Source organism: Drosophila ananassae (genome assembly GCF_017639315.1).
Source record: "Drosophila ananassae strain 14024-0371.13 chromosome 4 unlocalized genomic scaffold, ASM1763931v2 tig00000054, whole genome shotgun sequence".
Classification (NCBI taxonomy): Eukaryota; Metazoa; Arthropoda; class Insecta; order Diptera; family Drosophilidae; genus Drosophila; species Drosophila ananassae.
The window spans coordinates 1,902,887-1,917,299 of NW_025319037.1; positions in this window are offsets into that span (position 1 = coordinate 1,902,887).

Genomic DNA, 14,413 nt, shown 5'->3' on the forward strand with positions numbered 1-14,413 from the left:
ATTAGAAAAAGAAATTTTTTTAAATATGAGGAATATCAGAATATAATATTATTTAATTGTAATAGAGTGTAGAGTGAGCGTGCATTACGGGTGCTGTTTTGTTGCCGTATTGTCCGTATTGTTCCGTTTTAGCCCGCAGGCCTACTCAGTTACGGTTGCACGCACAACCCACTGGGCAGCTTTTTTTGGGTGCATTCCACACCTCTTTGCGTTTCCAGTAGGTTGCCACACACCATTTTTTATCTTTATTTTTTGGTTTATATTTCTTGCCACTCGCGAATATGCTCACGATGGTTCTCTTTATTTTTTTATGCACGGCAATATTTTAACACTCGCGGATATGCCAGTGACAAACCGCCGCAGTGGGTAATTCCGTTTCTTTACTTTTATAACACAACATGTTCAAGCATTGAACACAATAAAAATTCCAAACATAAAATGTAAGAGATCGGAACCATGGGAATAAGTAATCAACAGCATGGTTTGAAAGACGATCTCCTGCAGTCTAACCAAATATTTATGTGGTGCACTTGAAGCACTTAAGAAAGGGTCACATAGCATGTCAGCGTGCAGTCCGTTGATAAGTAGTTTTAAATAGATTTAAGATTTTCATGTATGTTTCTTGTATGAGAATTGTAAGAAATAAAAATAGTTTTGAAACGGAACTCATTGGAGTAAAACCATTATTTAAGGGGCTCCTCTTAACATTTGGTCCATCGAGACACCCTGACGTTTTCCCCCCTGTGGTAAGAGACTCAGGTTTAAAAAACTGGCACCTATAAGTGGCTGTAGAAAAAATTAAAATTCTCAGCCCAAGGTAGCTAAAAAATAAGGCTGCGATCTGGGTAAAAAAGAGCTCAGTTTAAATATCGTAGTCCTCTGTTGTTTCCCCCCAAGAGGTAAGGAACACAGAGAATAAAATAATATAAATGCCAATGAGCATAATTGAATAGAAAGGAAAAACAAAAATTAATAAATATTTTTGTTTCCTTCTATCGTGGTTGTTCCGGAACGACACCGGAATAATAAAAAAATATATATATTAAAATATATATAAAAAATAAAATTTGTGTGTTGGCGTATCCGAGGCCTACATCGGAAAAGTTAAAAAGTAATTGTGATTACTTGATTGTGGACAAACGAACTTTAAAACAAAAAAACAATTAATAAATAAAATCGGAAAACATCAAAAAAAAAAAAAAAAAAAACATCAGCATCAGCCGTGACTAGCAGAAGAAACATCAGTCACAGCAGCAGTGAACACCCCAAGCAGGCGCACATCAGGAGCAATATCAGCCGAAGCAACAGCAGCAGTGACGCAGAAGCAACTTAAAAAAAAAAAATCTACAAAAATTAAATGAAAAAAAAAAATATAATAGAAACATTTTTGAAACGGAAAAAAAAAAAAAATGTTTATATGTTTAATGTATAATGTAATGGTTTTATACATATAATTAAGTAATTAATCAAATAAAAAAGAAAAGCTACATATATCTAAAAATAATAAGAAACAAATATATATAATATTACAGTCCACTACAATATCGAATGAAAAAAGTTTTCAAGATGTCGACTAAAATTAAAAAATATATATAATATTACAGTCCACTAAAAAATTGAATGAAAATAATAATTAATTTAAAAATGTAAACACAAGTCAAGCACTTTGGGGCTCCTCTTAACACAACACAACCCTTTTTATATTACTTTAGGTTATAGTTCTTGCCACTCGCGAATGTCTTCGCGGTGGTTCTCTTATTACTTTATATGAAGCAATATTTTAGCACCCGCGAATATGCTATGGTAGCAAACCGCCGCGGTGGGTAATTGCTTCATTATTTTATCACAACACATATTTTTCTTCTTTTTCTTTTAATTTTGTTTCATATGCAACATTTGGTAATTTTTCGATTTCATTTTCATTTTTATATTTCATTCTCATTTTTGTTCTTACATTCCCCACTCTTTTCCCTTCCTTTTCCTATATATTTTTTTTTGTATTAATACTCTCTTTCCATACCTTTATATTTTACTTTGACTTTGACTACTGTATTTTTTATTTTTATACTTTTACCTTTACTTTTACTTATTTTCCTATTTTCATTTTTATATTTTGGAAAAAAACTTTGCTACTTTTTTTTATATTTTTACTTTTTCCTATCCATTTTCCCTTTTTAAAAAAAACCACGAGAAAAATCTTTTGCACTTCTATAAAAAAACTTTGCTACCTTTTTTATATTTTTACTTTCACCTATCCATTTTGCCTTTTTTTTTTTTAAACTACGAGAAAAATCTTTTGCACTTCTATACTTTTCTCTACTTATTTTTCCCCCTTTTTTTGAGAAAATCTTCATTTACTCTTTTCTTTTCTTTTTTTTTTAGAAAGATTTCTATATTTTTACACTTTTTTCTTGATTTTTGATTGATTTTTTCTTTTTCTTTTTCTTGGGAAAACATTTTTCAGCACTCATAATACACTTTCACTCTACTTATCTGCTCGGGCGCCAGTTAAGGTATCTTTCCATTGATCACCGGATGATTAGAAGTCCGTTCATATTCATGGTTTGATACAATTTATTGTTCAAGTCTTAAGCTAACAATTCATTCGTCAAGTCCTTAATTAGTAATTGGAAATAGTAGCTACAATTGGAAAGTAATTTTAGGAATATTTGGATTCGTCTTCGTGGTTCTGGGGTCCGGAGAAGACTGGCAACCCAGAGTTGTGACCCTCCGATCGTCAGTTCGATATCGGCCGATCTCCCACTCCAACTCTATATGTGGTGTCAGCGTGTATGGTGTCGGCGTGTGTGGTGTCAGCGGGTGTGGAGTCAGCTATCCGGTGTCAAGAGTTAGCGTAACACTTAGAGTGTGTGTCAGTTCTCCCGCAACATTCTAGTCAGCGTGCATAGTTGCATACTTGGGACATAGTTGCACTGTTGCGACATGTCCGGGTGTAGTTGAACCTACAACACTTGAATATCGAGTATTGCTTATGCTGCGGATTCGGGTTTAAGAGTCTGGGGTCGAGTTCAGGGCGTAGTAGTAGTAGGGGACGAAAAATGCTGAGCAAAGGGAGGGGCTCGAATGTGTCGGGTGATAACTTACATGTTCCCACATCTGGGGTGCTCCAAGAAAGCCATCTTAGACCCTTTCTATTTACACTGTTTATTAACGACTTGCCCCTGCCTTAACTGATTTACTTTTACTTACGTACGTGATGACGTTAAGCTTTGTCTTCAGTATAAATTCACTAGCGCCCAATCTAGACTTCAATTCGATTTGCATAAACTTCAAAATTGGTGTTTAGCAAATAACCTAAAGCTTAATGGATCGAACGTCATTTTATCGATCTAGTCCTCACCAGGCTATGTACTTTCTCTATGGGATCACCTTAGAACGATAAACTGAGGTTACCATGGTTAATAAGACTATGGGTGTGCTTGGTTTTTACATAACAAAAACGTTATATAAATCATTGGAGTAAATAAATATTACATAGAATCTGTACAAAAAAAACTTCCTGACTTTCGCCTTTAGGGGACTTAGGGGACTTAGACCCTTCGCATCTAAAAGTGAGGTACACCACTTGGAAAAACTTCGGAGCTTAATATCTCCGGCTTTAACCAAGTTTCTGTAAAGCGTGAGGTGCAAAGGAAGAACTATCAGAATACAGTTTGGGAAGCTTACTTCGTATCCCTCTTGTATTCTTATAGTGTTAGTGAAGTTAGTTTTTTGAAACTGAAGAAGATGAGGTGGAAGGTTGGTCAGTGGCCGTCACAACGTTTGGCGTAAATAGAGTAAAACTCCCACAGGTTTGGTAATTTTTTTCTTTACCGTACTTGGCTGATGGTTTTGGACGAAAATGTTCTCTGGCCAAAAGCTAGCGGAACAAATCGTCTTGAACATCTGCACGGGCACACGTATTTTGAAAGATGACGAGTGTCTGGTGTATGAATATTTAAATTTTGTAATATCCACCACCTTTATGTCGGCTTTATTTTTAGCTTTGATGTAAGCCGAGATATCAATCTCAGAAGTATCAGGGACAAGTCGAGAAACAAAAATGTGTTTCGAAACCGAGTTTCGGAAACCGATTTTTCTCTGGTCCGGCCCTTGGGTTGGCCAGAGATATAAGCGGCTGCATAGTTATCGGGAGTAGTGATGTATATTCCTCGTTGATCCTTGTCGTTGTATTCGGGTAATTTAAGTAATTCCATTTTCTTAGTTTAGATTTGTATATTTGTATTTTATTTGGTTGGAGCAGCAATGGTGCCGCTCCAACGATCGAAATGTCTCTGGTTTTTACAATATTCTTTAAGTCTAATTAAGGCTAAGTCTCATAGCTGCGCTGCTCGCAGGCAGCGGCAGAGAGACGGCTATGTATCTATATACTTATGTATATTGCTATGCATTCTCAAGTGTAGGCGCGAGGGGTATGCATATGCTATTTTTTTTATTTGTTTTCGATTATCTTATCAGAGTTAAAGAAAATGAAATTATTAAAAAAATATGTTTATTTATTTATTTATATATGTGTGTCTTTGTATGGACATACTAAGTACAATTTATGAAATAAAGATTTTTAATCTATCCTTATGAACTGTTTGTTTCCTATGTTTATTATTTGTTATTATAATGTTGTCTCTATCTCCTATTTCCGTTACTATATACGGACCTGTATATTTAGGATCTAACTTATGACCTGTCTCGTTTTTTAATACAACTTGGTCACCTACTGATATATCTATATCCCTTACTTTATGATCATATAGTATTTTATTTCTATTCTTATTTGCTACTAACATAACTCTAGCTCTTTTATACGCTACTTCTAATCTATACTTACTCTCCTTAGCATAGTCATCTATATTATATAGTGCTTCTATACTATCTATGCTATTAAAACGTTTCGGTAAATTACTTGTTTTACCAAATACTAGCTCATATGGACAATAAGTATGTGCCATAGAGGGGGTCGTGTTGAAACAAAAGACAAAATATTGCATGTTACCATAGAACTCGAAATTAATCAAATGCATGCCTAGCTTGTCGAAAAGCGCACGCCTAACCATTTTGCTTTGACTGAAAACTCTTGGGAAAATGTCCTATCTACATCGGCATTCTGGGAAAGGTTGCGGACAGCATGTTGTTATCAAATAAGACACGTCAATACATATTATAAAAGTTTTATTATCTTTACTCTAAGCTTCATTTGGTATCTCATATACATAAGGTGTTTACGTTAAATTAGAAAGAATTTCTAAAAAAACTTCTTCTTATCTCTCTATACCGCTAGTGTAATCATTAAAGTTTGCCCAGAAATTAAATGGGTAAGAGAGAGTTCCAATTAAATCGATATTAATGGCTACGAGAATGGAAACAATAGGTCAATTCAATTGTTGTGCCCGAATAAAACTACCACGGCAGGACTTATGGGAGGCTCATGCCCGAGCTTGGGGATTGGTCCAAAGTGCAGACGGCTACGCCTAAACTTGGAAGTTATAATAGTTTCTCATTCACCACATTATCCAGTTGATGTGATGGTGAAAGCTCTTTCAGCCACCTGTAGGGGAGTAATGTAAATTTAAGGGTCGCCAAATGCTTTCCGGTGCACCGCACATGCACCGTTCTACATTCTCCTACGCCTAGAAAATCATAAGCTTCCCTCCAACGTGGTTGCTTTCATCTCGCCTGTGCTTGCTCTTATTCCGAACTCTGCCCAGAAGAAGTAACGTCGCGATCCTCGATAAGAGTGATGTTAAAGTCGGCCTTCACGCAGCTGAATTCGCCTACGCCGTTACTCCTAGACTCCCCACGGCGTCCGCAGACGCCTGCGTCGGGCTCGTTCCGACCCCCAAAATAGATCTTATGCTCTGTTTCGCCGAATTCTCCTCTCTTTTGCCCATTGCCTCCGCTGGGGCCTACGGGGACAGCTACTCAAAGTTTCACTGCACGTGGTGCGCACCAATGCGCCACGGACCACCACGGAGCTAAGGCTCCGTTATTCACAGTGTTCCTACAAAGCTCCATTAGAGCCTCTGCATACCCTTACAGTTCTACATTCACCTATGCGCTTTATGCTTCATGTAGACCCTCCCAGCACTAGCTTGATCATACCCGATCCACCGTGTTGCTAAGCAGCCAACTCCTGTCGCTTTTTTCTATCGATATTTTTGAGGCGTTGCCACTCTATCTCCACATCCGCCTGCTTCTGTTACAGCATTGTCCCAAATCAGCCCCATTTCTGGCAAAAAAATGCCCAAATCATTTGGCAGTCCAATCACGAGACAACTACCTGATAGGGTTTGCGAAACTCGAAAATGAGTGGCAGAAGCAGTTAAAATCCAAAGGGAACTGAACAAAATACTATTATCACACCGATTCAAACTACGAAAAATGTGCTGAATTGAGAAACTACTGCAAGGAATACCCAACGTGCATACGTAAAACTGGGGGAGAAATTGGACCAATACAGTGTCAAAACCCTCGGCCTCATGTGGATAAAGACCAACTTTGCGGACGAACGTAACAAAGAGAAGTTCTGGTGTAAAGCAAGCGACCCTCTGGTTATAACAAATGGACTCCCCTAAAACGTCAGTCAGAATAGAAAAACTATAGATTTGCCCTGCAATCTCTAAATAAATTGCAAATTCCAAGACAGGAAATTCTTGGAATTTTTTTCTTGTGGCACCCAAAGCGACGCAATCCTTACCCGGAATAGAATTATACGCATCAGTCCTAGGCGCGGAACTCTCGAATAGAATCAGAAAAGATTTTCGCATGTGTTTAAACAGGAGTCCTTTTGGACTGGTTCATCCGTCGTGTTAGGGTGGATCAATACAAGGACTTCGAATAGCCACAAGATTCAAAAAGTAACGGAACAGTCTCAATGGCGTCTCGTATCAATCCCTCAATAATGCAGCTGACGTCTTGTCCAGAGGAACAACAGCTAGCAAGCTCTTGAGCAACAGTATGTGGTTTTATGGCCATCTGTTCTTACATGGATCAAGGAAGAAGTGGACAAAGATGCCAGCCATTAAATTCAATTTTGACGACAGTGCCCGTATAATGCTCAACTGACGAACATTTGGTGACCCCGACGTGAACCTTTTCTATTGCATCAGAACCAGAATACAAGCCACACGGACGTTCGACCATTAAACCTCTTAAAACCTTAACCATGGGACCCGAATCAGACCCCGTTATCCAAATGCTCATTGATAAGCAAATTTAAGGCAATATAGCTGTTCAAAGGGTAAACTTTAGAAAGAAACTTTACAAAAAACTCCGCACAACGAAAAATAAATTCGAAGCCATCTTCTCGGATAGAATACAATCAGGATCGGGGCCAACACTGCGTTCACGGAAAACAGGCAAAAACCTCGAGCCGAAGTCACAACCCCGAGTAAATGGATCAGGAAGTTATGAAGACCTTCTAATTGCATCATTAAAACGAAGGCATGAAAGGCGATTAGACGATCTTGAAGATTATCTGTGCAACCGCACTGAAGGACGGAAATTGTCCACACATATCAATAGCATATGAAGGAGCTGTGAAAGTAAACTCGTCACGGGGTACTACGACCAACTTAAAAAATGATGGACACACCGATGATAGATTTCAAGTTGAACGAGCTGAATATTTTCATTTCTGAGCGAAGAATCACAATCAAATTTAGTATCAACGCAAAAACCCACTGCCGTATATTTGTTTGTAATACCACCAGAGAATGTTGGCACATAGTAACGCAGATCTAATAGACAGCCCCAGAAACAGAAATCAGCTATATCAGCGGTACGAATGACCGACTGACCGGAGCAAGCAAAACCAGCGAGCTGAGCAGAAACCCGATACCATTCGATCTGAGTCAGCAGACCCACAACTAGTACATTCATACGTTCGTTAACATTGACTTTACCAGCTAAACTTAGTTAAGCCACAGATTATGTAAATATCTGATCTTATAAAATATCACCCGGTCCAAAATAAAGACAGTTGCGAATACAGTTCTACTGGCAGTAATAGCTGAGTGTTGCTCCCGTGAAATGGACCGCCAGTAGCACCTGCCGATACGGAATCAGCCGAAACCCCTTACCACCTGTACTTAAGGACAACCAACCAGAACATGAAGTATCTCACCTCAACCTCTGCCTGATCACAGCAAGCGCCTGTTCCACCCGAGCAGACCCTTGCAGAATGCAGGTAAATTTAGTCAGACTTTCATATGTTTTTTGACTACGACTCCGGGACATAACGTTTCGCCCGCGAGTTCAAGTTTGACGTAGTGGCCGCATAACGCTACGGACAAAAATTGGGTGACCCCGACGGGATACATTTCTATCGTATCAAAACAGGAACACAAGCCACACGGCAGTTCATCTTTAAACACCTTAAACTGCAACCATGGGATCGAAATCAGACCCCGTAGTCCAAATGCTCATTGATGAGCAAATTGAAGCCAACATAACCATCCAAAAGGCCGTCAGCCAATCGGGTACAACAGGGGGAGAAACGCATGAGCTCATGTGCCGTAACTGTGTACACCGATGGTAGTGCGACTATACTTTCCACGTGAGGGCGGCTGGTAACAGGTCCCGGTAAGGTCATGTCTCTGCCGAGGATGCTGGCGAATTGTAGTCGGGCGGGGAGAAGAAAACTCCCTTCCTCAAATCACCCCAATCCAAGGTGGAACAGCATATGCCGAGGGATGCATGTCCGGGGGATGCACGGACGTTAATATGCGGACTCTGGGGGACCGGCCGACCCCTCAGTTTTAACCAGGCTTATCATGACAAGCGGGCTATGTCATGATGGACGAACCCCTTCCCGCCTACTCGTGGGTCCAAAAATGAACGACAATAATATTAAAAGAAAAACAAACAGTGGAGAACGGAACTCCCTAAAAAGTCCGAAAATGGGATCTCGGATCCGTCAATCTCCAAGGCAGATATAGGCCAAAGAGATGCTGGGATGGCGAAGCTGCCCACTGAGGGACAACATCCGGAGGAGAGCGGCGCCGGTGTAGGGGGAGATGCCAAGGCACCGACCCCCAAAACGGGGCCCACTATGGGACCACCGAACGGTGTGGGGGGTAAGATCCCTGAATCGAGCTCCTCTCGCACCGGCGGCACCCCTAAGGAAGGCCCCGGTCCGACGACTTCTGGCCCCCTGCAGCGGAAGGGCTCCTATAAAGATAGGAGGAGAGCGGCCTTCATCCTGATGAGGGCAGACCCATCGGCGGAGTCCAATCCCGATCAGGCTGAAATAATAAAGTGGGCGAGGGAAATCCTGCCTGACTTTCAGCCAGCAAGAGCGGGGGCCAGATTGGACCCAAAGAAGCCGACAGGAGTAGGCGACTCTGCCAAGGAGAGTGCACAGAGTGCGAAAAGGCAGAGGTCGACCGACGGTGGAGCGCCCCTAGCTAAGAAGAAGAAGGTGCAGACACAAAGTAACAGATCCTTCGCCGAAGTTACCAAGGGCAGGACCATCATTGGGGTCATTGATAATGGCTCCAAGGATGGCCTGATCCCCAAGGAGCTTTGGCGTAAGGGAGTGAATGAGCTGCATGGGCGCTTCATGGAGGAGATGCTCAAGAGCGGAGGACCTCCACCGGACTGCGAAGACGCAGGGTGGTACCAGGGTAGCATCAAGGTGATAGCGTGCCAAGATGCGAGGTCTGTAAGCCTCTACAAGCGAATGATTGCGTCGCTTGGGGAGGTCTACCCAGGAGTCAGACTGGAGGCGGTGGACTGGGACAAGATCTGGACTGGGACCCTGCCACCATTCTGGCCATGCTCAAAATGTGCAATCCCACACTCCCTACGGCGGACTGGAGAGTCGCCAAGGTGGAGGAATCAGTGGGACTGAGAAGGCAGGTTGTCCTCACTCTAAATGAGGAGACTGCGAAGATCCTGGAGGGTGCCGGTAGCCGTATCAAATACGGGATCGAGCACGTTGCGGTGAGGATCTACAAGTCGGATGCGAAGAGTAAACCTGGAGGCATCGACTTGGAGATGGACGCACAAGAGCTAGACTCGGGGGAACCGACCGAAGAGGTCCGCCCAGAAGGAATGTCAGACGTGGAGGAGGACATTCTGGAAGGGTACACCTCAGAGGAGAGTGACCTGGCGAGGGCTCTTGGTGGCGTCGGCATGGAGGAGGACTCATTGCTGGGCTCCGACACCGAGGCGGAGGTTACTGTGGTGGAGAATCTAAAGGATGTCCCTGACATTCCTGCAGATAAACCTCCATCACAGTATGGTGGCTTCCGCCGCCCTAATGCTCCAACTTGCAGAGAATGGAGCTGACGTGGCCCTCATCCAAGAACCCTGGATCCACGGAGACAGGATTCTCGGTCTGGGGGCGTCGGACTTCAGGCTGTACACAGCCGATGTAATAGGTAAAAAGCGAGCATGCATACTCGCAAAGAAAAGCCTTAATACCTTCTTGCTACCAAATTTCAGCAATGAAGATCACGTAGCCGCATCGATAGAGGGCCCAGACGGCCATCTAAGAATATGCTCGACATATATGGGTCACGACCACCTAGGACCTCCACCCCATTCGCTACTCAGGCGGCTTGTGGAAGACAGCGAAAGGAAGGACATCGACCTAATAATAGGATGCGATGCCAACGCTCATCACAATCAGTGGGGAAGCACTGACACAAACGAGTGGGGTGAGTCAATCTTCGATTTTATCTTCAGCTCTAAGCTTCTAGTGGGTAACAGAGGTTCAGAACCCACCTTCGTAGTCAAGAACAGAAAGGAGGTTTTTGATGTCACATTATTCGCGCACTCCCTGGCTGATGCAATCACCAGCTGGAGAGTCCTTGACAAACACTCATTTTCAGACCATCGCTATATTGAGATAGTAGTAAATTTTGAAAACTTCACCAAGCAAGCAGTACGAAATCCTAGAAAGGCAAACTGGGAGCTCTATAAAAATATACTAGATAGATCCTTAGGCGAACCGCCTTCAGAGACCATCGAGACCTATGAGGGGCTCAACGCCATGGTAGACAAGCTTATTGCGACTAGTGCAAAAGCTTACCACAAGGCCTGCCCCAAGAAAAGAATAGGTAGCAACAGATCGAAGAAGCCTCCGTGGTGGACCTCGTCTTTAGCCCCCTACAAAAAAAATGCACGTAGGGCCTTCAACCACGCGCACCGTACCAACACAGACGAGGCGTGGGAAACCTATAAAGCTGAACTTAGGCAATATAACAAAGAATTGCGCAAGGCAAAGAGGGTTGCCTGGGCCAATTTCTGCACCAACATTCAGGAGACATCAGAGGCCGCGAACCTAAGAAAGATTCTCTCTACTACAGCCCCCATCGCAGGTTACATTAAGAACATGGAGGGGTGCTGGACAACCTCAAGCCTGGAAACCCTGGAGACCCTTATCAACGCACACTTCCCGGGTTGCTCATCGGAACGAACAACCCAGGTAACCCAGATGCGTAGCCAGGGTCACCAGGGCTCGCTCAACTACCTACTTAGTGACAGAAACCTTAAATGGGCAATAGACAGTTTTAAACCCTTCAAATCTCCGGGACCGGACGGTATTCTACCAGCTCAGTTATCCAGAGCCGGTATTAACCTAAGGAAATGGATTAAGAAAATCTTCAGCACAGTCTTCACTACTGGTATGATACCAAAGGCATGGCTGTGCACGAAGGTTGTATTCATACCCAAGGCGGGGAAACCATCCCACTGCACCCCAAGGACTTCAGACCTATAAGTCTGTCTTCCTTTCTCCTTAAGACTATGGAAAGACTCTTAAGTCTCCATCTACAACTTAAGATTAACCCAAATGACATCTTATGCTCTCAGCATGCTTACAAAAGGAGCCGATCAACTGAAACAGCCCTGCACGATATCACTATGATCGCCGAACGAGCGATTAATTTCAAGGAATACGCACTTGTGGCTTTTCTAGACATAGAAGGGGCCTTCAACAACATCTTACCGTGCTCAATAATCGACGCACTGACGGGACTTGGAATAGACAATCGATCAATTCACCTAATACTGCAGATCCTGGTTAACAGGAGTGTCGAGGCTACTCTTGGAGGTTCGACTATTCGAAGATACGTCAAGAGGGGCACCCCACAAGGAGGTGTACTCTCACCACTACTCTGGAACGTGGCGGTTAACAGCCTACTACGATCCTTAGAGGGTGGCGGATGTAAGATCATTGCGTACGCGGACGATGTTGCTATTGCCTTCGTGGGGAAATTCCCATAGACGCTATGCGACCTAATGACAAGGAACCTCGAAGTTCTGTCGGCCTGGGCGCAAAAGAACGGGCTGGGAGTCAATCCGTCCAAGACAGAGCTCGTGCTGTTCACCAGGAAGTAGAAGATACCTAACCTAAGACTTTCGAAGCTCCTAGGAGAAACATTAGTTCTTAGTGATAGTGCGAAGTACCTAGGTATCACACTAGACAGGAAACTGGACTGGAAGCTGAACACCGCTGATAGGACTAAGAAAGCGGCAATAGCACTCTATACCTGCCGCAAGGCGGTAGGCCTGAAATGGGGAATGTCCCCGAAGATGGTCAGATGGCTATACACAGCGATCAGACCAATTCTTTTCTATGGTGTCGTTGTATGGTGGCCCGCCCTGGACAACTCCACATGCAGGGAAAAGTTCAGGAAGACGCAACGCATGGCGGAAGTCTGTATAACAGGCAGTCTACGCACTACGCCTAGTGATGCCCTAGACAATATACTTGACCTACTACCAGTTGAACTGATGGGGGTAAAGACAGCCACTCTGGCCGCAATAAGACTGCGGAAGGCAAACCTATGGAGCAAAAATAGTTTCGGTCATACCAGACTGGACCTACACCATTTCATGCCTGAGGGGGGTACGGATTACTGTGTGCCCGTCGACCAACCCACCACTAACTACAAAGTCTTAATCCCCTCGAGGGAGGAATGGGATGCCCGGATACCGGGACCGGAGGGCTCCATTCATATCTATACAGATGGATCAAAACTTAACGGCCAGGTGGGAGGCGGTTACTTTTGCGAGCATCTGAGCCTAAAGGAGTCCTTCAGACTCCCCGACCACTGCAGTGTTTTCCAGGCTGAAGTAGTAGCCATTAAGGAAGCACTTCAATCCCCAGCTCTAAGGGGCAATCGGGGCACAATATGTATCTTCTCAAATAGTCAAGCAGCGCTCAAGGCACTTGACGGATTCTCATCCAACTCCAGGACAGTCAATGACTGTCGCAGATCTCTCAACGAGATGGCTGAACAGCATGACATCTACCTCATCTGGGTTCCCGGTCACAGGGACCACGAGGAAAACTGTGATGCAGATGAACTAGCTAGGGCAGGGACTACCAACACTCTCCTACCGGAGAAAGAACTTGTAGGCATACCCTTGGCCTTGGGGGTAGCATCTCGGTGAAACCCTTGCTCCAGCGGCAGCACAAGGAGCCCTAGCGGCTCAAGTGGAAGCGAGGGGGTATTCTATGACCCCCTTGCATCACCGCCGTAACCTAACCTAACCTAACCATCCAAAGGCTAATAAGAAACTTCACTTAAGACTCCGCAGAGCCGAAACTCAAAGAAGAGTACTTTGAGGAGAGACTAAGACAGCCACTTGTGGACACAATTTAAAATAAAATGATGCTAAGCTCCATGACTTAGCACTAAGTCCTGAGAATGAGTTTTTCACAAAGGGCAAGGCACTAGAAGACCTTGTGAAAAAATATGAACCCATATTTTCGGATGGAATACCATCAGGGTCAGGCCCGTTACAGCGGCCCCGAAAAAAAGGAGAAAGCCTCGAGGAAATGAATCAGAAGACCTTCGACTTGCATCCCTAAAACGAAGGCTGGAAGGGCGGTAAGACGACCTTGAAGATTTTCTGTGCAACCGCACTGAAGGACGGGAAGTGTCACAACACACACTCATCAGACAACATATGATGGAGCTGTGGATGGAAATCGTCACTGGGTACCATGACCTCACAGACCTGGAACCAAATAATGGACACACCGATGATAGAATTCAAGTTGTAGGAGCAGAATATTTTTCATTTCTGAACGAAGAACCACAATCGAATTCAGTATCAACGCAAAAACCTACTGTCTCATCTTCGTAATACCACCAGTCGACATCCCAAACTTTGACGGAGATTACCGGCAATGGCTCCGAATCTACGAAATTTTCACGAAATTCATCCAAAATCAAGACTATAGCGATTCAGTAAAATTCTGGTAAACAATTCAGTAAACATCTGGAGAAGCATGTAACAGGTGAAGAAAAAAAACCTAATCTCAACATCAATTGGCGGACAGGGCAGTTATCAGGATGCCTGGCAACAGCTAAAAAATCGATACCATAATGAACGGCAATTCCAAAAGCTATGCGTACACCGCAGAACTAATGGATCA